Here is a 23,818-nt window from a genome sequence, read left to right on the forward strand (position 1 = left end):
CAATAGTGGCGACACTAGAAACAAAAACGAAATGGCAAATGCCTCCTAGCTAGAAAAGACCCTCCAAGTGGCCTTGCAACACAAAGAAATCCATGCGCTAAAAGCAGAAGTAAGGGCCAAAGAATACAACGAAGAACAATGTGAAAAAGACTGGAGGATGAGAACCAGAAGTTGGTCGTATTGCAAAGGAAATACACGCTCCTGGTTCTATAGCAGGTGGAGCTCAAAGCACAGGTGAGAAAACTTCAAGAGGGCATGGAAGAGCTTGCCACACAGGAAGCAGAGAGAGCACAAGAGCAGGAAGAATGAAAAAGAGAGAGAGAGAAGAAGTAGAACGAGGAACACAACGACAAAGGGAAGAATGAGAAACACTAGAGGAGAAGATTGGGTGCCTAAAATAAGGAAAAGAGAGCCTTGTACAAAAATGGAAAAGGCAGGAGCTAGTGATAGTGGCGATGTCACAAAGGCAAAGCAAGGGCCTAGAAGAAATGAAAAATAAGGCAAGGGAATGGGAAGCCAAGAGTGAGAAGCAAGTGAAGGATCTAGCAAGCCACTTGGCCCTTGCAAAGGAGGCCAAATGTTAGCATAAGGCAGGGCAGGCGCCGCTCAAGCTAGCCTCGAAATCCAACAACGTGGCTTCCTTAGCACAATCTTAGATGTTACACTCTCTTTGAGGAGGAGGAGGAAATTGATGTGCTTAAAAGGAAACTAGAAATATCCTGGAAGGCGATCAAAAAAGGGTTGTGCTCCCAGGTCCAAGATGCAATCCTTGACCTGATTAGTCAAGATCAGCAAGAGAGACGGTTAGGAGTAGACTTGACACCAGAGGAGATTGACGCCCTGGAACTTCAAGAATGACAACCCCAGGAGGCAGAGGTAGGGTTAAGCTGTGAAGGAAAGCAACAAGATGAGGAGTGGATCCCATCACCCCCCTCACCACAACTAGAGCCCCCTCAAGAACAAGATGCCGTAGTGAAAAGGAAGGTAGAAGCAAAAAAGAAGAGGGCTAGAATGTTAGATCAAGCATGTAAAAGAGCTCAAGCACAACCATTTGTAGTTCCATAGCCACCCATCCCACTAGAAAGGAAATGCTTACCCATGAACTGGAATACAAGGCTATTGGTGTGGGAGTAGTGGGAAAATTACTGCCAACCCTTTGACTTCACCTTTCGATATCCATCGGGTTTGAGAAAAGTGCTATCCAAACTGAAGCAGTAATAGAGGTAATCAACATGGGAAAAAGGCTTGGTGAAAGATAGCTCACTGAAAGAGAGAAAAATCCAATAGCTTGGGGGATAGAGTCCCCAAATTACTAGGAAAAAAAGGTTGAGGAGGTACCCCACATGGTGAAGGGCTATGAATCCCAACCCAAGTGGAGAAGAAGAGTCCGGAATGGCAGTGTCAACGCATGGATGTCACTTTGTGGCTCCCTACCCTTCAAACAGAATGACGTGACCTATCTACCATATCCTTGAAGGGTGGGAGTAGATTTTGACCCTCACATCCATGGCTGATACAACTTCTTGAGGATCTACAATGTCAATGCCACAAAACTAGAGGAGGCACTCACCTTCTCAGAACAAGATCTATGGAACTCCATGGCCCATTTCCTAATGAGATTCTCCTCTTGCCCAAACCCCGCCTTTGTAACAGCATGTAACTATATTAGATTACTTAGGACTCTCCTCAAGAAACCCCCCACACCAGCAGAGTACCATCTTCTACCACTCTTTTTTGACATCAATGCAAGAATAGATGGGTGCGCCATGACTCGGCTAATGTTGCGTGCTGCTTTACTCCCATCCTTTTGCATGGCCATTCTAGAGGACATGAACGATAGCCAATTTACCAAATGTAGCCATCTATTCTTTTCCACCACACCTCTCCACGTTAGAATAGGCCAAAAAAGGGCATATGCTAAGCATGCACTTCCTTAACAAATCATTAAAGCCCCCAACTTCCCCATCCCACGCCCACGAACCTAGAAAATGAATTTGTCATCTTGTACTATTGCTCCAAATTCAAGAAACAGTTTATTAAAAAAAAAACAAAAAAACAAAAAAAATGCAAGCTGCACATCGATCACCATCATTGCACCTAGGGGTTCTTAAGTTGGGTGCGCCTGGTGGCTTCGGCTCTGTCCCTAACCCCCTAGCCTCATTTTGATCCCCCACTTCACACTTAGGGCACATTAAGGACAAGACACACCTAGGGATGTAACACTCGCCTATGGTTAGTAGACATGTCACCCTAAGCTACACACACCACACCTCTTGTACGCATCAATTGGGTTCTCAAGTGTGGGACACACTGAGGGCTTTCCCAATGGACACATCTCCTAGTCCCACAAGCACCAGCACCACACACATCATGATAAGGTAGACACACCCCCAGCTAGTGCACCTTCTTTTCTTTCTAGGTACAAGCATGTAGAAATGGCAGGATCTAAGACATGGCAGTGAGCTATGGTGGATGGAAGAAGAAGAATGAACTCATGATAACAGACACACTGGACTTTACTATTACACAAGTGAATTAGGTTCCAAAATGGAATATTGGACTCATAAACACAATCTTGTGTAGGACACAAGACACTGAATTGAAAGTACAAAGCATCATGACATTCTATATGAAAAGTGGTAGTCAAGTACAATTCTTTATTGTTGTTGGATGGGTAACAATTTTCCTCTCTGTGCATACGGGATTCTTGTAGAGCCTGCATGTCTTCAGCCCAAACTACCTCATACAAAGAGGCTACATTAGGTGTGATTGCAAATATCTCAATACCCCTCCTCAATCACAACCAAAAGTACAGAGCATGTAGAGGCTTTAGTGAGAGCAACACCTGCAAAGTGTGGGCACACCATAAGCATGGCAAAACACTAGAGGCTATTGCAGAAAGGCTAAGTGTGGGTACCACAAATATGATGATCATCCAGAGGCTAGAATAGGGGCCTCACAAAGTGTACAGAGGTTGTAGTACAAGGCTACATGAGGAGTTTTACAAGCTTATGTTCAAAGCATTTGGGCTAGGCAATACAAGGCTAAAAAATTCAGTAAAAAATAGGATCAAGGACCGTGAGGCCCTTGCGATTTTTAGCATTTCTTTTGACATAGATCTTCTGTACATTGCAGATGTCGATGTAGTCCAGCTTGCTCTTTTTGATCATGTACTTGTTCTTCACTTTGCTTGCCGCTTCAGAGTCTTCATGATTTTTTTGCTCCTTCTTCTATTATTTTTCTCTTTGATCTTTTGGTCCTCTTCTTCTAGGTCCTCCTGATCTACTTCTTCATTGACTTTGCTTGCATATGCATTAGTCTTCATGTCCATGTCCCCCTCAAGCAAAGGTATCATTATCTTTGAGGCAACGAAAATGACTTTAAACTTTTACACTTTCATGTCTTCAAGATCTTCAAATGGATACATTGATGGCATTTGGATATAGGCAGCTCCATGTCTTCCTGTAGGGAGAGTAACATCTTCTATGTAGTGTAAATGGACCATAAGCTACATGTTACTCTTCATGAAGTGTATCCACATAGAAACTTTCTTTCTTGTCATTGACATGACTAGAAATCAGTACCCGCAACCTAATAATAACCAACAATGAGTTGATCTTTGTATGTGTTAAAAGACACAAGCAATGGCAGTGTAGTATCAAAAGATACTAGTTTGAAATTTGATGTTTCTTGCTTGATTTTGACTTGATTCTTGATGCATGTCTTGTAACTTGAGTCCCTACTGGAAACTGAGTTGGGAGCTCAAATCAGAGTGGCAATAGCTTTGTTGAGTTAAGAGGAGTAAGAGAAATGAAGTTGGAGAAGACCTTGAGCTTGATGTTGAATGCTTGGTCTTCCAATCTTCACAAATCTTCTCTCCAAAGAACTTCCCCTCCTTGATGTGTGGCACTGACTAAATCAGTGAATTAGGATGTCAATTGGGTGATCCTAGTGGTAGAAGTGAAAAAAAAAATGTTTATGAGCTTGAAGCTCAAAGACTATGGAGTCTGATTTAGGGTTTCTAAGGACAGAGCCCTAGATTTATTTTCTGTGTGAGCTGGATACCCGATTATTTTTAAAACTTTTTACATGGAAATGAAGCTTGTATCATGGGCTACCAAAGCCCTATGAATCTAGGCACGATTTCGGGACGTGATGACTACATAGAGTGTACAAATCAAGCTGTGCCATTTTTCACCTGCGAGCTGGTTTTCTTGCAATGATGGGCTATATACAAGCTAATGTTTGAGGTTGTAGAGTGATAGGAAGAAGTTTCCTAATGTGGGGAACAAGTCCTTAGAAGGAATCGTGAGCTAAAATGGCTTGTAGTGTGAGATCTAGGGGCTCAATCAGAGCTATGTGCTATTTGGTTATGGCTGCCACAAGCTTGACTGAAGATAAAGTTGAAAAAATGAAGTCATACACCGATCCTGAGCTGGATGTGAGCTAGACAAAGATTGAGAGGAACCAAGAGAGGCTGAAGAAGCAGTGACAGCCAAGTATAATGCTTTATAGTTTCTAAATAGGTAGGAATTTTCTCTCTTTGTGCATATGGGATTCTTGTAGAGCCTGCATGTCTTCAGCCCAAATGGCCTCATACAAAGAAGGTACATTAGGTGTGATTGCAAATATCTCAACAAGCAAAGGCCCCACCACCAGCTTTAGAGACCCCATCATCCATGCAATGCATTTTCCATATTATCTGGCCCTTCACCATGTAGGCACAATAAAGCAAGGGGCAAACACAATAGGCCAGTCAAAAAGTGAATGAAGAAGCTCATTTCAAATAGCATTGGAAAACGCAGCCATGGAGGGGCAACCAATGGATCCATTCAACTTTATCTTCAATTTCAAAGGCATAAATCCCTCCAACACACCTTCCACCAGGGCTAGTACAAGGGCCTTTCAACTTCCATAAATCCCTCCAACACTAGGGCTCATTCGCAGCTTAAGGGCCTTCCAGTTCCATAAATCCCTCCAACACTCCAACATGGCTTGTGTACAAACTCAAAAAGACGATTGGCCTCCCTAGCAACATTTTCCAACTCAGCAAGTGCATGGGATTGACACTCAGCTATGAGGGGGGTAATGTTAACCCTTAGACGAACAAGGTGGAAAATCTAGAAAATCTAAAGCAAAAGACAAGGCCAAGGAAAAAGTGGAATGGAAGATGAAGGCGCACCAAGAAAAATATAGAAACACAAGACGTACGATAAAATTCTAAATCAAGGAGAAAGGTGCACTTGAAAATGCGCAAGTCAATACTTTTGTAGAAGAGCGCAAGGTGCACTGTGATTTATTTTAAGAGCATTGGTGAAAATTGTAAAGCTAGATGGGTGGTAGAAAGGAAGTTAAGGAGATAGGAGGACTGGGAAAAATGGCCTCTAGGCCACTACCAGCCATGCAAAAAAGGGGATAAAGGGATAACCGCCCAAAAGGGATTTAGGGCTTTGTATATAAAGTTCAAAAAGTGAATGAGAACTCATTCTTTGGTGTATGGAAAAGTGGACTCTTCTTCTTCTCTCCTTCTCTTCTCTTTCTTGCTTGTGAGTGCTTGTTGAGGGAGGGAGTATGAGGGAGTGAGGGAGTGAGCTTGTGAGAGTGAGGGAACTTGGAGGTGAAGCTCTCTACCTTCTCCTCTCTTCTTCTTCACTTCTCTTCTCTTCTCTTATCTTGCACGTGGCTATGGAGGATGGAGCTTGGAGGAAGAGGCTTGAGGATGCTTGAGCTTGCATCATGAATATGGAGCTATTGGAGTGCTTGAGAGAGGAAGCAACTCAATCGGGCATCAAGGTAAGCTCACTACACTTGTAGAGAGGGATAGCGCATCAATTATGTGAGAGGTAGCCATTAGTGCTTTCTTGAAACGCTTAAACAATAAGCGGTTCGTGGGTCTTGGCGGTTGCACTTGTGCTCACCTCTACAATGATGGCAATGGAGGTCAAGGGATAGCTATGACTAACCTGAATGTGAGAGGAAGCATGCTCCAAAATGTGTCTTTATTGCCAGCTCCTCCTAGTGTGATTATGACTATGGCTAGTCAGGTGGCTCCACCAAATGTTGGAGGCCAAGCATTAAAACATAATGTTGTTCATATGAGTCAACAACCAATGCCCAATCAGATTGTTAGGACAATGGAATGGCGCATAGATGATCACGGCTATGAGTCAAGTACCTCTAATGTCCTTGGAAAAGTTAAGGATATGATAAAATACTACACTGACATGATTTTTGAACAGTATAGAAAAATAGCAGTTGATGTTAATTTCCTTAAAAAACAACATAAATTGATAGGAATTAGATGCCCTGAAGAGGGTGCACCATCAAGATTTAGTTGTAAATGGTATGGCGGCCAACACTACCTTAGAAATTTTCCAAATGTTAAATGTGATATTTGTGGGAGGTTTGGCCATTTCGCTGCCACCTCTTGGAGTAAGATTAGCTCTCTCCAACAAGGTAGTAGATAGCCAAGTCCTATTAACCACCGTGTGCAAGGGAACAATCTTCAGCAAGGTGATGGTTTGAAACAAATACTTCAAAGAGGTAAGGCTACTATAGAGGAGTTGCCTAGTGGCAGTGGAGTTAGCCTCATTGAGACAGTGTGGGTTAATGGCACTGAAGCTTCTAATCTGGAGCCAGTACGAGAGGTCAAAAGTTTAGAGAAGGCGATAAGGATAATGTTAAAACTAGCAATGTAAACCCTAAGCAAGATGACAAAGGGACGCAAGTCCTTAACTCCAACATGGAAGGGGGACCTTTAAAACCCATAGAGAGTAAAGATGACACTAATAAGGATAAGGAATTACCAAGGAGAAAGGAAAAAGCTAAGAAGGAAGCACCAAAGCTAGTTCAATGACCAAAAGAGAGAATGGTCTGTTGAGAGAAGAGAGCTCTAGCGAATTATCATGAATTCAATTTGGCAAGCTCTCTTTGTGAAGTTAAACTAGACATGAATCTCTTGCACCTAATCAAGTTGTCTCTAGGAGTGCACAAGGAATTTAAAAAGATCTTGCGTATTGGGTATATCATGGAACCTTTGGGCATAGCACGAGTAGAAGATGATTGGTGGGAGCATGGTGAAAGACATTGCCCAAGGGTTGCAACCTACATTGATGGAATACTTGTGGATTATGCTATCATAGATACAAGATCATTTGTTAACATCATAAGTTTAGAATTAATGGAGAGATTGGGTCTAGCAATCCAAAAGGATACCTCCACAATTTTGCAAATGGCTGATGATAGTTTAAGACAACCTGAAGATTGTATTACCAAAGTCCTTGTGACCGTTGCTAGTGTGGAATGCACTATGAACTTTAGGTTTCTTAGGTTTGCACGATGGCCAAGCTATCAAGTATTGTTAGGAAGGCCATGGATCTTGCGATCCGCCAACTGTCAAGTTGATATACGTACTAGTCTTTTGATTTTTGGTAGAGGTGCCAATCATGTAGTAGTCGATGCCTACCCTAAGTCTCCTCAACATGAGAGAGCTCCTCTATCCTCTATGGAATTAGAGACATTAGAAGATGTATTTGCTAGTGAGACCTCATCAAATGATGAATCCAAAGAGGGGTCCACTATAGAGGCCATCTATCAAATAACTCTAAATGAGCCAATAGAAGCTCAAGATAGGATAAGAGATGCGGATGCGATTGATCTAGATCTTGGTACGCCAAATGATTCGTGAACAATTAAATTAGGGTCCATGCTCAGTATGGAAGAAAGGGAGGACTATGTGTCCCTTATCCAAGAGTTTCGTGATATTTTTGCCTAGAGTTATGACAAGTTGAGAGGTATTCTTCCTAGCCTAGTTGTCCATACCATTCCTCTAAAAGAAGGTAGCCGTCTTGTGCGTCAATATTTTGCATGCGTGGATCATCTCCAAGATCACATTGCGGATTATCCCGAGAGGGCACTACTCCATTCACAGGCCAATGGTCAAGTGGTGAAAAGGCCAACCACGGAAATGGCATCTCACTCCTAGACCGCTTATGGGTCAGGTGGAGCTCTGGACACCCCTTGCCTGTCCAGAATGGAGTTGGAGATCCCCGTGAGCCCAATGTCTGGGACGTTGGAAGATCCTATTCTAGATAAAGGATGGAAATTTCGATGCCATGAGATTTGGATTAGGTACTTCTGTTGGACAAAAGGGATACATAATTCTCCTGTATGGGCAGGAGACAAAGATTAACTTAAATATAAGTTAAGGAACTTGTTTAATAAAATGACTGCTTGTTTTGTTTGTGTGTATGTGTTGTAAATTATGTGAACGAACTCTGTGCCCTAAAAGGCTTAATTAATGAAGCTGATTTTAAATGTCACACATAAATGTGGTAGGACCTAATTAGACAACTAAAGCTATCGACGAAAGTGCGGTGGACGTGACTTGGGTCCGTCCTACGGAAGGGTGGTCTCGGTTAGCTGGGAACTTTTCTCAAAAGACGTAATAATGAAACTGTGAAGACCTAGAGTCAATAGAGTTAGAATCCCGATTTATGCTGTTTTAGGGGAGTGAAATGGGACTATGCCTTATGGGCAGAGAGGTTGAGTTTCACATCCCTCTCGTTTTCCATTCTCTATAAACCAAGTACAGCATAAATCCGCTTCGACTCTGTTGTTATTACATAAAGTGGTTCATCTGGAGCTTGACACTAGCTACTTCCTAGAGACTTGGCTAATAGGAAAGAAACCTTGACTTCAGGTGAGTCCTAAGTGGGAACGGCCGGATACTTCCGCTTCAAGGAAGACTTAGGAAGGCCTAGATCGCAAACCTTGTGGCATTCCTTGCGAGCGCCAAGTGGTGCTTTTTAGAACTCCCCTCCCGATGGGCTGTTAAGATGTGTCCCACAAGTGGACAAGTGGACATGTTACATCCATGTCCTTCGCTACTCCTTAGAGAGAGATCCCATACATCTTGGTATGATATACCACGTAACACAAACATAAAGGAGGTGTAATATTTCTGGAACGAAATATTAATCGGCCCCAGACCTTGCACACCCCGTGACAAAAGACCTCCTGCTAAGTGCTTACTCCGCATGCACTAGCAAAAACCCAGCTCCATGACATGCATAAGAGGCAGTGGCTTGAAGACCGCAAGGTCACAGCACGGGAACACCTCTTCAAGGGGAAAAAAGGGGATAATGGTTAAAATTGTGGCAAATTCTTTTATTATAAATCCCTCCCCCTCAGTCGATGCATGGTGGAGGAGAGGGAGTGTGAGAGGAGTGGGTGTGGTATTGGAAGAGCATGGGGGGAGGAGGCATGCAAGTAAGCCACGTGTGTGGCTATCCCCCCCACCTTAGCCTATAAGAACCTCCCCCTTAAGCTTGAGGGGGGAGGAAAGGGAGAGAGGAGGGTAACATGCTGTTGTTGCTGCCATGGAAGACGCCACCATGCCGCCTGGGAGCTGCCGCCATCATCACCTGCTGCACCACGCCCCTGCCATCGTGATCATCATCATCACTTCCACCATTAACACCATCCTCATCATCATTGTCATTTTCGTCATCCTCATCTTCTTCTCTCTCCACGTCATCTCTGGTTACTCCAGAGGCTTGGAAGCTTCTATAAAAGCTTCCCATAGCCCCTATTCACTCATGCCTCCTCCGCGGTTTTAAAACCAAGTCTGCAAAGGCCGTGTCCTGTGCGGAAGAGGGAGATCTCGGATTGAGAGATTTCGGAACATGTGAGTATCCAAGGGGGAGTTGCTGCGACGAAATTCACTACATAAATGGCTCCGAAGCTAAAGGTGAGAGGAGCACACATAGGAGCTTCCACCCCGAGTACGCGAGTGGACAACACTCCGAGTCCTAATGCCCAAGTTTCGTTAATAGTCTCGCATAAAAAGAATGCATTTAAGCACGTCTTTAATTCACGTAGTCAAGTTAATTGGGAAATTTATTTCCTTGCCCAATTTACAAGATTTAGTTTTAGGTCATGCATTTTAAATTGTTTGCACTTCCATGGTCAAGTCGCAATCTTCTTGAACGTATAATGCATAACTTAGAAGATGATGTCATGCTAAGAAGGATAGAGCTTATGTTGCATGATGCACTTATGAAGTAAATTCATGGTCGTGGTTCATATAGAGGATAATCTTAGACTCCCATTGAATGATGTCCGAATCATCGCAATGCATGTAATGAGTCCTTCTATCAAGTTTGAATGCATCTTCATAAAAAATATTAAAGCTTTGATTTCATTGCATCAACATAGGGTTTATACAAGTTAGCCCTAAGTTTTCAATCATTATAGTTTAGGCAAGGAAAAGTAACGATCATTGTAGAACTTATAGCTACATAGAAGGAAAAAGTCTATGAATCACATATTTGCATGGAATGTTATATCTTGAAATTATTTACATCTTTTAGGAAAAGTATTTGTATCTCTAAGGAAAGGTCACCTCTTGTCGCAAGACAATTAGATCAATTAGGTAAATCGCTTGTAATGGTGTAACTCAAATGATGATCACCTCAATGCGCTAGGTAGAGCTAAGCCGTGATGAAATTGTGCCTAGTAACGCACTCGAGAAATCGACTTAATATTTCTGACCTCAAAGGTCCTACCCACATTCATGGAATGTTAGGGTTAGTTAAACACCCATGCAAGAATGATCTAGGGTTCTTACCCTAAGGATCAGTTGGCCTAATACTAGACTTCCGCAAGGAAATTAGAAACCCTAGGGCTAAGCGTTATTGGCCTAGCAGGGTTAGGGTTGGGTTGGGTCGAGAGGACTCCCAAACCCTACATCTTGACCAAAGGTATTCTTGACCAAGGAATACTGTGTGATGGGAGAAATAATCCCACAAGTTAGGTGCGACACATATCCTTTGCAACAAGTGCAACGTCACATGGTTTTGTGTCTAAATCACAAAATGGTATTGCCACTCCTTAGAACAAGTTGGTATCACTGAGTTCTAAGTACAAGTCAAAGTTTCTAGAGGATGAGTAGCCATCCTGTTACGTCACCCTTTCTTGGGATGATTTGCCAAGTTAGGGAAATTATGAATTGCCTAGCAAGAAATGGACCAAACAAGTGAGGACAACGGGGTTGTCCAGGATGTATTGACCTTAATATAAGGAAACCTAAGGTATTGTTAATTTGGGTTAACAAGGTATAACCCTAACCCAAGGATAAAGGGTAGACAAGCCACTTAGCTTACAAAACCCTTGGGATCTTGCTAAGTCGCGATCGATCCCGAATCAAATGCTGATGTATTCGGAGAGAAGGATTCACACCTTAGCAGTTGGCCGTATAGACGACCATTGGAATGCTTGTGATTGTACACTTAGGAGCACTGTTTTTACTTCTTTGCTCAAGGAACTAAAGCTGGAAAAATAATTAATGCTTCAGGTTAAAAGCTTGGAGAGAGAGGCAGCATCAATTACCCCTGACTATCTGCCTGACCCTATCCAAGGGGGTTGTTAGCCATGCCAGGTGGGGTGCTACTTGGAGCAGGAGGACGCTTGAGTGCTAGGGGGGCTCTGGTCGTAAATCTCTTGCCTCTGGACCCTGCACAAGAGACTGACGTGACTCAAGATGAGATCTTGAGGCCCGCATACTAGTCTACGGGCGAAAACTTGGAATAATGATCCGTGAGGATTGCTAGAATTGCCTTTGGGTGGGTTATGGAATAGCCTTTGAGCTAGATCATATGATGTATTCTAAAGACTGATAAATAAAGATCAAATGTTGAAAAGGAACTTGTTTGACATTGTTTTTCTATGTCAGTGCCTAAGTTACATAAAGGAACCAGTGATAAATTGGTTAATTAAGGAAGTTGTTTTTGCTTGTCAAACTAAATGTGTTAGGTAATTAGATAACTAAAGCAATCGAGGAAAGTGCGGTGGATGTGACCATGGGTCTATCCTACGGAAGGGTGGTCCAGGTTGGCCAAGAACTTTTCTCAACGAAATTAACAGCAAGGAAACGATGACCTAGAATCTAGGAAGCTAGAGTCCCGATTTATGCTATTTTAGGGGAACAGAATGAGACTATGCCTTACGGGTAGAGAGGTCGAGCTTCGCATCCCTCTCGTTTCCCATTCTCCTTGAACAAAGTGCAGTATAAATCCGCTTCGACCCTGATGTTTTTGCATAAAGTAGTTCGCCTGGGACTCGACGCTAGCTACCTTCTAGGAACTTGACCATTAGGAAAACCCTAATTCTCAGGTCAGTCCTAAGTGGGAACGACCGGAATGCTTCCGCTTCGTGCCAAACTCGAAAAGACCTAGATCGCAAACCCCGTGACATTCCATGGGAGTGCTAGGCGGCACTTTCTAGACTCTCTTCCCGATGGTCTGCTAAGACGTGTCCTACAAGTAGACAGGGGGACACGTTACAGGAGACACCCCCTCTAGCTGAATGTTGTGGCCCCACTACAACTCTGCTACACCAAGAGAATTGGCCCCTCAATGCCTTGCTCTAACATAAAGCACATACAAACAGTCTCCACTCATATATATTTTGAATGATCCATTGTAACAAGAGGGATACACACCGACTAGGGTTTAGACACCTAGTCACACTTACCGGGGTATATAAGGTGTAAGAGCCCCAGATTAGGGCAACCAGCTATTATCAAGATCATACTCTTCACCTTCATCTCCAGCTTTCATGGCTTCCTCCTCCCTTTTTTTCTATTTTTTCTCTTTTCTCTCTTTCTCTCTCCTCTTCTAGTCTTCTCCCTTATTCTTCTTCTTGCTCTCTTTCTCTCTCTTCACCTCTTCTCCTCTCTCCTCTCAACTTCTTTCATTACAAGTGGTATTAGAGCTTCAGTCTTTGGTCTTTTTCTCCTTTCCTCTTTCTTGCTTTTCAAATCCCAAAAACCCTAATTACTCAGCTTACAAGTACAGCAAGAAGGGCTGTAGTTAACTTCAGCTAAGTAGGAGTTATGCCTGGAGACTCAAACCCATCTGGAGGTAAAACGGTTAAAATAGCAGGTCGACGCTTCTTTTCATGCAAATTTTAAGGGTCCTAGACCAAGTTTGGAGTCTCAAGGGTTAGAGGAGGACAAAAACTCAGCCACTTTTTCTTCAGCCCCTTTCTCTCTCCTCCCAGGCAAGCTGCCGTAGCTACACAGCAGAGAGATCTCCTCTTTTCTCCTTGAGAAGCCACCATGGGAGTGCAAAACTGAAGCCCCAAGAGCCTTCCCCACTTGCCCCTGGACCATAGGCCATACCCTTGAGAAGGGTCATAGGTTAGGAGAGAGCCCAGGGAAACAGCCCACAATTTGTGGCGCATTTTGCATTGCTATTCTCTACTCTTCTTGCCTCCCCCCTCTAATCTAGCCTTCCTTTCCTACTACCCTCTGCCACTCCAAGATCCTAATCAGCACATTGACCTCATCCTCCTTGATAATCTTGCCTTGGGATTCAACCTCCAAGGTGGGGACAGTTTGGACAGTTTGGGGTAGCCATGGATTCTTCAAGCTGAGACCGTCTCTGACCCAAAGAGCTCAAACTGCACAAGTCCTTCAGCCTGTGAATGATCTCTCTTGGCCAGACGAAGACATGGAGTTCAACATGCATGGGGGCTTTGTGGGAATCCATGAAAGCTTCACTTGAAGCTTCCCATCCTTGAAGCTCAAGCTGGGGGATAAGCAAAGGAGCGTTCCTCATCAATAGGAGCATTTGAATACTGAAGTATTCTTCCACGGATGCCCTAACAACCTAGACTTGATCGATGATTCATGCTTCAATGATACTCCCAAGTATTCAAGAGGTATGCCAATTTAATCTCAATCTCTCAATTTAGCCACTTGCTGAGCTTAATCCAATGTTGGAAAGAATCAAGATTGCACAGGTGGCTTGGAATGGGGATCTAGGTCAAGTGGGTGGTCCACTTATCTCTTAGCAAGAAGTAATGTAGGCATCTGAAATAGGTCATTGTATTCCTCAAGTAAGTCCTACAAGGCTGAATCATTAGATACTGCAAAGGGATGATCAAAATTGTCCTTATTTAATTTCAAAACAAAGATTTGTGAGCATTTCTTAAACTCCCATTTGAGTTGCTTTGCTGTAATGAGCTGAAAATTAGCATGATCTTGAACTCCCTCTAGGTGGATAGGTTGTCCATGCATCATAAACTCCATGTAAAGCTAAGAGAAGTCCATAGCAATCTTCCCCAATTGTTTTAGCCAATCACATCCCAAGACAACATCAATGGGGCCATATCTAGGGAGATCAGATCAACCAATGCCACATAATTTTCAGCCAAGCATAAGGGAACTACAGGACATACATGTGTGCTGATTTATTCTTCTCCATTTGTTACTTGGACCTTCAAGGGGTGATGTAATGCCATAGAGGTGCATTTTAACCGATCAATGGATGATTTAATGACAAAACTGTGAATGCTTCCACTATCCACAAGGATAAAAACATGCTTTCCATTTATACTGCCTTGAATGCAAAGGGTGTTGGGGCTGCAGGAACACGACCAAGCGTCCAAAAAGATCAAGCAAAGGAAAGTGGGATGTGGATGGGATGTTAAATCAAGTATCTATGATGGATCTCTATCCGGGTCAAAGGGAAACCCATTCTCGTGTTCATAGAATTGCTCGTGATCAACACCCTCCATAGGCTTAGCTTGGTCAATGGGCAGGTCATCCTCCTAAGTGTGCCAATCTTCCATGACATATATGCTATGAACTTTGACCTTAGCTATCTTGTACGAGCATTTGGAGGCATGATCAATAGTGTACTTATCTCCACACTTAAATCATAGGCCCTTTTCCTTTCATTCCTTCACAGCATCTAGGGAGATGAACAGTTGGCTACTGGATCCATGGGAAGGTGATGCAGTGGATTGTTTATTTTTAGCATACTTATTCTCATCATTAGAGTCCAATGCTGTCCCAAAAGTGTTCATTTTTCTTTTAGCATGGAAGGTGGGATAAGTGGGTATCTTGGGGTTGTTATTGGGCATAGAAATGCCTCAAAAACCACCTCCATATGGGACTGATCGTGAAGGAGTGTGGGAGGTGGTTTTCGAGGCATTTCTATGCCCAATAACAACCCCAAGATACCCACTTATCCCACCTTCCATGCTAAAAGAAAAATGAACACTTTTGGGACAGCATTGGACTCTAATGATGAGAATAAGTATGCTAAAAATAAACAATCCACTGCATCACCTTCCCATGGATCCAGTAGCCAACTGTTCATCTCCCTAGATGCTGTGAAGGAATGAAAGGAAAAGGGCCTATGATTTAAGTGTGGAGATAAGTACACTATTGATCATGCCTCCAAATGCTCGTACAAGATAGCTAAGGTCAAAGTTCATAGCATATATGTCATGGAAGATTGGCACACTTAGGAGGATGACCTGCCCATTGACCAAGCTAAGCCTATGGAGGGTGTTGATCACGAGCAATTCTATGAACACGAGAATGGGTTTCCCTTTGACCCGGATAGAGATCCATCATAGATACTTGATTTAACATCCCATCCACATCCCACTTTCCTTTGCTTGATCTTTTTGGACGCTTGGTCGTGTTCCTGCAGCCCCAACACCCTTTGCATTCAAGGCAGTATAAATGGAAAGCATGTTTTTATCCTTGTGGATAGTGGAAGCATTCACAGTTTTGTCATTATGTGGTCTAAGTTTTTGTGTCCCCTGTGGAAAAAGAGTGGTTGGCAAGACGATGGTACACTCTTGACCAGTGTAACCTCACTGTATGTGAATACACAAATCAGTCCATGAACTTGTGCAATTTAGCATCATCACTAATGCTCTTCACATACATGGTCAAGTTCATGAACTGATTTGTGTATTCACGTACAGTGAGGTTACATTGGTCAAGAGTGTACCATCGTCTTGCCAACCACTCTTTTTCCATTGGGGACACAAAAACTTAGACCATATGTATTTTAAAATATTCCCACTCAATGAACTGTTGATTCTCTTGATTGATTTAGCACCACCATGTGTGGGAAAATCCTTCCAAGTGGAGAGAAGAAAAAAGTATTTTATGATCGTTAGTGCGGGGGTAGTTATTGAAGTAGGACTCCAAATTGGACGTCCATTCCTCCAAGTCAGATGGTGAGGGGGATTGCCCATTGTACTTTGTTAGGATGACTTTGTCATGAAGATCATTGGGGCCATGCTGCCCATGAAATCCTTGCTGTCCATATATCCCGTGGTGGCCGTACATGCCTTGCTGTCCATACATCCCATGTGGTGCATTAAGCCCATGTTGTCCATTATAACCATCCTGTCCATGATTGCCAAGATGGACATTTGTACCATATTGTTCTTGATGGGGCTGATTCATATGGGGTGCATGGGGGCTCCTAGGGAGAGTGGGGGAAATCCAACCACGGGTGGGAGAAGGCCTCAAATGGATGTTGGCTGCATGGTGAACGGGGGAACTCAATAGGGACTCATCATGCACATGAGAATGTTCACCAATATTGTAGGTAGAAGGGGAAATTACCTTAGTTCCAAGTATACCCTGTGGACCATGCAATGGTTCTTGATGTGGAGGATATCTAGACTCATGCCTAGAGTCATTGGTCTTCTCTTGGGATGAAGTGGTCACTAATTGAGCAATAAGAGTAGTAAGCTACTCCAAGGTCTGTTGAGTCTTTGAGTTTGAGAGAGCCATGTGCTCAATCGCTTCATCAAACTTGGACATCATTTGGCGGTGGTTGGTGACCATATCATTATGTCGTTCCACATGACGAAGCTTATGCTAACACAGGGTGTGATTGAGAAGGGTGTATGGGTCCATTTCAGGCATTTCCTCATGTATGTCACCATGGTAATCCTGTGCCAAGCTTGGTTCCTCATTCATGGAGGTCCGCAAGTCTCTAGTCTCCCTTTGGAGGTCCTCTTGGGCCTCGGGTAAGTTATTATGTATAAAAATGTGCATCACCTGAGTTCAAAAGAAGGGAATTATAAAAAAGATAGGCTTACAGATATACATTCATAGAAGGAAAAAAATTTTAATGCATAAATTTATTCATAAAATGAGTATATATTCCATGTGTGTATTTTTTACATAAGGTTATTATTAATTCATAAAACCAACGAAGATTTTCTTACAGAAAAGGGGATCTCAAATAATGCCTTCCACTTATGAGCACTCATGTAGTGATGGACTTGTCAGTTTTGTAGACTCTTTGTAGACAATAGAACTACTTAGATATGATAGGAGCCAAGATTTATAGGTAGGGGCCATTGGAGCTCTTGGAATGTTTGTGGAGGTTGCATAAGTGAGACATCCAAAAGCCTTGGGTATGGACATGTTAAGTGGCATGAGTATTGTAGTGGTGTAGCCAAATGGTGACCGCATGAGACCACATGCTCTTCACTCACTCTTCAACACTCCAACATCTCCACAAGTTGATTTGGCATGTGAATGAGATGGCTCCTAAGAGTTGCACCACCCCTAAATACATGACTTGAGCTAAGAATGCAAAACAACCACATGTAGCTAGAGTTAATAGTGGACGAGTAGTGGACCTGGAGCTTGATGTGCTACATAGATGAGAGAGAAACCACAATCAAAGGAGAGAGAGACAATCCAATGCTCAACAAACTTCCATGTTTGGAGAGTCAATAGAGTAAACCCACTAGATGAGGTCCCTTATTTTGTGGGGTTGAGGTGGGGTTAAAGTTTAGAGAGTTATTGGACACATGCAAGTCAATGGTTCATCAAGGGCCAATTTTTGCAACTTGCGCATGTCAATTGACCTACGCATATCAAGTGTGTGTCTTGGCCCTAATAAATTTTCCATTATTTTATAATTACAACATACTTTCTCTGAGCTTTCTCCCTAATTAAAGTGATATTGAAACACATCTATTTTCATGCTCATGAGTGTGTGCATGTGCACACACATACACATAGTCTCTCTCCCTCCTGTCATACTTGAAGCTTGAAGGAGGCCTGAAGTCACCATGGGTAAGCTACTATGTACTCACTATGTATAAATTCTAGGCATTATGTGCATTCAAGGCATCTCTACCACTCTCCCACTAAACATGCACCAAGCTACCTAAAGTTTCAAACCTCTATAAAGAATGAAGCTTCAAGTTGCACACTATGGTCATCCCCTTGAGCAATTCTCTCTCTCTCTCTCTCTCTCTCTCTCTCTCTCTCTCTCTCTCTCTCTCTCTCTCTCTCTCTCTCTCTCTCTCTCTCTCTCTCTCTCTCTCTCTCTCTCTCTCTCTCTCTCTCTCTCTCTCTCTCTCTCTCAAATGTGCATATCCTCCCTCCTCTGTGTGGAGCAACCCTGAACAGATTGTGCATCATAAAATAGGTGAAATTCTTTCTTATGTTGATGCAAGTGCCTTAAACTTTAGATAAAATTTTACCAATTCTAAACTATTCTAAAGTTCTTTTTGATAATTTCATGTCTAGTTATTCACAGCAAAATATGCTGACGCAAGTGCCTCAAACTTTAGATAAAACTTTACCAATTCTAAACTATTCTAAAGTTCTTTTTGTTAATTTCAGGTCTAGTTATTCACAGCAAAAGATGCTCCCTGGTAGACTAGCACAAAATTCCAATAGGATCTTTTACAAGAAATCGTTACATGCAAAAGGCCATGTCAGTGCAGACAAATCACCTCTAGGATTTGAAGGGATTATGTTAAACATGCTAAAATTAATGTACTTGCCTCTCACTTGCCTATGCAGTAACAAAAACACATGAGCAACACACATACCTTGGCACTGTATTGACAAGGTCATCTAATGAAGTAAGATTAGATTTGGTTAAAATCATTCAGTTTTTTATTCTGTAATGCTTTTGCAACTTCTAAATCTACATTTATGGATATTTCAGATTATTTATGACTCTCCCCACAAGTTGTTGTTGAATGTGAAAGTACTAAAGTGTCTACACAGAAGCAGATAGAAGTGAGAGTATTGGAAGCTATACTCAAGCTATACATCTATAGATTTCTGTAATCCCTCCTCAATTCCTCAAAGGCTCCTCAATGGTGTTCTTTCTTTTCACCTATGAAATTGCATGTGAAACATTAAATGTGATGTAGTGATATTGTGTTGTGCAGTCTTCTAGAACCCAAGGAAGTGCTAACAAATGTTGAGGATAACTTGGTTCCTTCTATAGATTTGATACATGTTTTGAAGATGATGATGGAGTTAAGGAAGGAAAAGTGCCAGATAAAGTGTGGCAATGCATCTTGGTATGAGATATTGTATACTTTTTAGTGTGTATTTTTTATTGTCTTAATTGTTTTTTCAGTAGTAGCAAGTACAATTCTTGGTACACCTCTTCAGAGATTTAGTAGTGAAGTCAATGCTCAGTCAATGGAGAGTCAATGGACAGGTCTACACTCCTCTTAATCAATGCAACACAAAGGAAAATACAAGACAATCTACTTTGCTAAGCTCTCGCTAAGTTGTCATGCATACTCCCTTCATCTCCAATTATCTTCAATGCAAATGCCCTTTTTTCAATGGAGTCTTTAAGCATGTTTGGAGATCCAAAGATTGTAGTAGCATATGCAGTGCTGAGGCAGTGCTTAGGCAAGAGAGGAATGGATTTGATGCCCACAGCATGTCATGCAATTTTGGTGTAAGTGCATGATCAGATGATTTGAAAATCTAATGGATTGAAATGAAATGAAGAGGATAGGCCTTTATCTCAAGCACTTTAGTGACATTAAATGTACTTGGATGGTTCAAGAAAGAAGTAGCTAAGATGAACAAGAGGTCATTCAACTAGCATAATAAGAGATCATTCAAGTATGCCTAGGTGCTAAAGAGGTGCTAAACAAGAAGGCTAAGTGTGAGCATTGCCATTGATATCTCTCTTTGGAAATTTGAAACTATGGAGTACTATTGTGATGTTATTGATTCCCTTGGTTAACATGACTTAATGAAGCACATGATTATTGGGACCTCTCAAGTTGAGTGTGTAGGCCTTATCATCGACTCAAGTGCTAGGTTTTTGAAGCTTGTGTTCTCCTTGTATTTCTAAAGATGGAAAGACTTGTGAGCATGCCCTCATTTCATTTACCTTGCATGTGAAGCAGATAATTGGCCATTATAATAAGATGGATGCAACAACTTTGAAACACTTAAAATCTTACTGAGTTGTTTACACATTTCAAACACTATATGCATATGGTGGAACATGAGCTTCCTTACAAACCCAAGGCCATCCAAACTAATAATGGAGGCGAGTATGTCTCCAATGAGTTTATAGATTTTTGCCGCATTGTGTGCATCATTCATCAATTTAATGTCTCTTATACACCTCAACAAAATGGTGTGTCCATATGAAAGAACCACACCATAATGAACTCCACTTGTGCTATGCTTTGAGTTGCTAGTGTCCCCCTCTCTTATTAGGAAGAAGCTACTGCTACAACATGTTATACAAAACTGCTTATCTAGTCACACCATTCCCAATGTCACAGCCTCCTACAAGTGATGGTATGGTTTTAAACCTAATCTCTCTGACTTGAGGATTTATGGCACCCCAAGCTACTCAGTAATTCTCTCTGACAAGTGAAATAAAATCTCTTCACAAGCCAAAAGTGTACATTTGTTGGTTACGGGGATTTCTTTGGTGTAAAAGGTTTTTGGTTATAGAATCCTGGCATTCGAGTGACACTCACACTTTTACCTTTTGTAGATGTTTTATTTTATGAGGACCCGCTATTAACCCTCACTCTTTGCAAGAAAACTCTTCTTTACTTGAGGCACCCATTCTAGATCAGCCTCCAAATTATTAAAGTGTTGAGTGGTGGACTTCCCCAATGGCTGTGACCCTAGCCCCACCTTCACATCCTCCTCCTGGCGGCATTCTCCCAGTCTCCAAACTCCCAGTGATTGCAAATAACAATGACAGTACCTTAGTGATTGCAAATTTTTGTGGTAGTACCGCAGTACATCAGCTCTCTCCTGCAACAGTCTTGTGTAGGCTGCTATTCCACGATGCAAACGTGTTCACCAACCTCCCTCTTGCTTTACGTGTCCAAGACTCATTTCCTGCTAATTTTGAGTAGATGAGGCGCAGTCTCAGTCGCTTCCTCTCCTAAGTCGCTTCCTCTGACCAAGTCGCTCTGCCTCTGACGAAGCTGCTAACTCATTTCTGTCTATTTCTCTCACCAAGGTGCCTCCTCCATTGCACCCCTTTCTCCATTGAAGCATCTCTGTTTGTGACTAGATCAGATGCTCATCAGATCAACGCTCATCTTCTGCTCACCAAATCGAACATTCATCAGATAAGGCGCTCACTAGATCAGACGCTCAACACAGATAAGATGTTGATAATCATTCGCATCCAACGATGGCCCCATCAAACAACAACCCCATCAATTTGCTATATGTCACCAGTCGCCATAGTCCTTCGCTAGTCCAAAATCTCATTCCCCAGTAGTCCACTACTCTGGCCTGCTATCTGTCGCCAGTCCACTACTCCTTTGCCAATCCACTACTCTGGTCTACTGTCTATCAATAGTAGTGTCAGCTCTCCTACGGCCTCATCACACGAGTCCACTTGTGCTTCTCCTATAGCCTCATCAGACAAGCCCACTTTTGTTGTTGCAGAATCTCCTACGACTCCTCTTTGTCAACAAACTCCTCGCATCCACAACATGGCAATAATCATGGCCCATAAATGGTACCCCCTTTTCCATCGTTTCTCCATCAAGTTGGCCCTTTGTCACCACCTCCTTCTTTGCATGTCTTTAGAATCCCCCCCCCCTTTTAAGGAGATAGTACTTAGTGCTCCTTTCCTTTGTTGTTGCTAATCCTCACTAGTAATTGATTCTTAAACTTTGCTTGGAGGAAGATAATAGCTCGATAATAGGCATCACAATATTGGTTGATAAGATAATCATTTGGTTTTTGCATATTAGTTGATAGAACTCTTCATCATGCAATGAGTTTTTTATTGTTGAGTAGAACATGTTAAATGGAGCACTAGGAACTTAGAACAATATTTACAACACTTGATTAGAAAACCTTTTGATGTTTTTGAACTTGATTATATTGTAGGGAAATGCAAGTAGATGAGGCACATTGTTTGGGTACATAAAGAAGCTTATAGTGCATTGAGAAGAAGTTGTTGCAAATATAAGGGCATTCTATTCATTAGGTAAGATTTCTCAATGCTTTGGCTTTGAAGTACTAACATTTTAAGAAAAAGGAGTGTACTTATGAGTTGAAGTATTACATTTGTTTTTAGCTTGTCTTTCTATAAGTTTTTGACTGCATGCAAAAATTGTAAGGTTTGCTCAATATATGATTTTAGGATGGGGAGACCTAGAAAATTCAAACACCAATTATTGCTAAAGCAATGTAGAATCACCTTCCCAAGCTTGCATCATGCTGAAATTGAAATTGGAGATAATTGTGTTCTCAATGGAAAAAAACAACATATATGCCTAGCTATGTCTCCTCCTAGAAGTTACTGTATCCATGATCATACTCTATCATTGTCTTCTATTTCATTATTTTCTCTTTAGAACAATGTTATTTAGGAACCTATGTTTGTGTGGCTCATAATAATTTGAAAAGGAAATGCCAATTATATAATAGAGGGCATATTAAAAATGTGGTTAACTAAAGGATTCTAGATTGAAAGGGTTTCTTGTTACCACATATTTCCCCCCATGGCAGGTGCTGTTTTACTCTCCATAAATATGTGTCCCCTCAAGCAATCAAGATTTGTGTGATGCTTAAAATCATTTTCCTTTCTTTAAGAATTGGTGTTGGTTCTTGAAGTAACGAAAGCAACTACGAATTGTGTTTTAGGGCATGTAAAAGCTTTAAAGACCCATCCACAAAGTATATGAGTAGCTAGTGACTTAAATAAGCTTGTAGATAAAAGAAAATTTCTATAATATGATTAGTCCCATCTTTGTTATCTATGTATTTTGATATGCATGCTACTTATGTGTTTTGTATGGTTCATTCTATCTTTGTTATTGCAAGTTATCTACAAAAAGTATAAATTGCTATAGTTCAAAGTGTGCATGGGAGTTTTCATGAATGTGTGTATATGTGTACCCTTCATGCATATATGCATGGTAAGGAAGAGGTTGATGATTTGCATACGTTATATGTGTCATGAGGTGCTTCTTCCTTGTCATGCTTTATTTGTATATTTGAGGTTTGCCGTATATGCAAGTTGTCTTGTTACTTGTGGGACATGTGGATTGGCATGTGTCATGAACTCGACATATACATGTCATGATACCTCTGTCGTCTTGTGATAAGTGTATGTAGGGCCGAAAGTTGCTTGCCAAATAGGCACTTAGCCATGATTTCGGCAAGTGAGTGTCTTTTGGTGGGCATGTCACGATCGACTTGATACTATGTCGTGAACACAGAGGTGTCATTTTAATTGTGACACCCTCCCTTCACCCTTGGATATGGATGGGCACTTGGTCATGAATTCGGCTAAATATTCCTTGGCTTACATATGATGAATAAGTGATGGGCAATTGGTCATATATTCGTTGGCTACACAATGTCTTGACACGCTAGTTATCTAGTATTATTTGATGAAATGGGCATTTAGGCTGTATACTTGACCAGAAAATGTCCTCACATGTGTAGTTGTTTGAAAAAGTGGTAATGTTTTAGAATTTTTTATATTGTTGAACTATGTCTTAATGTAGTTTGTGTAACATTTTCAATGTCGAAATGGTATCATGCAATTCTATAGTTTAATCAAGGTTTACATAGAATACCAGTATAACTTGAGATTGATACTACATATTTTTGTTTTCAATCAAAGATTACATGTCACACTAATTTATTTGAATCAATCATAGGTGGCAACTATGTTTTTAATTAAGATCTAATGCAATCTATGTTACA

The 23,818-nt window shown here is 41.7% G+C and overlaps 1 long non-coding RNA gene across 1 annotated transcript; it reads left to right on the forward strand.

Annotated features, from left to right (window-relative positions):
- Positions 1-21,046: 21,046 nt before the first annotated feature.
- LOC148028888 (uncharacterized) lies at positions 21,047-23,557 on the forward strand. Its single transcript, XR_015692465.1, has 3 exons — positions 21,047-21,611; positions 21,989-22,088; positions 23,213-23,557. It is a non-coding gene; the product is annotated as an uncharacterized LOC148028888 (long non-coding RNA).
- The last annotated feature ends 261 nt before the right edge of the window (positions 23,558-23,818 follow it).

The sequence above is a fragment of the Lygodium microphyllum genome, chromosome 11, assembly GCF_053477565.2.
Source record: "Lygodium microphyllum isolate KBCC chromosome 11, Lygodium_microphyllum_v1.1.10, whole genome shotgun sequence".
In the NCBI taxonomy this organism is placed as follows: domain Eukaryota; kingdom Viridiplantae; phylum Streptophyta; class Polypodiopsida; order Schizaeales; family Lygodiaceae; genus Lygodium; species Lygodium microphyllum.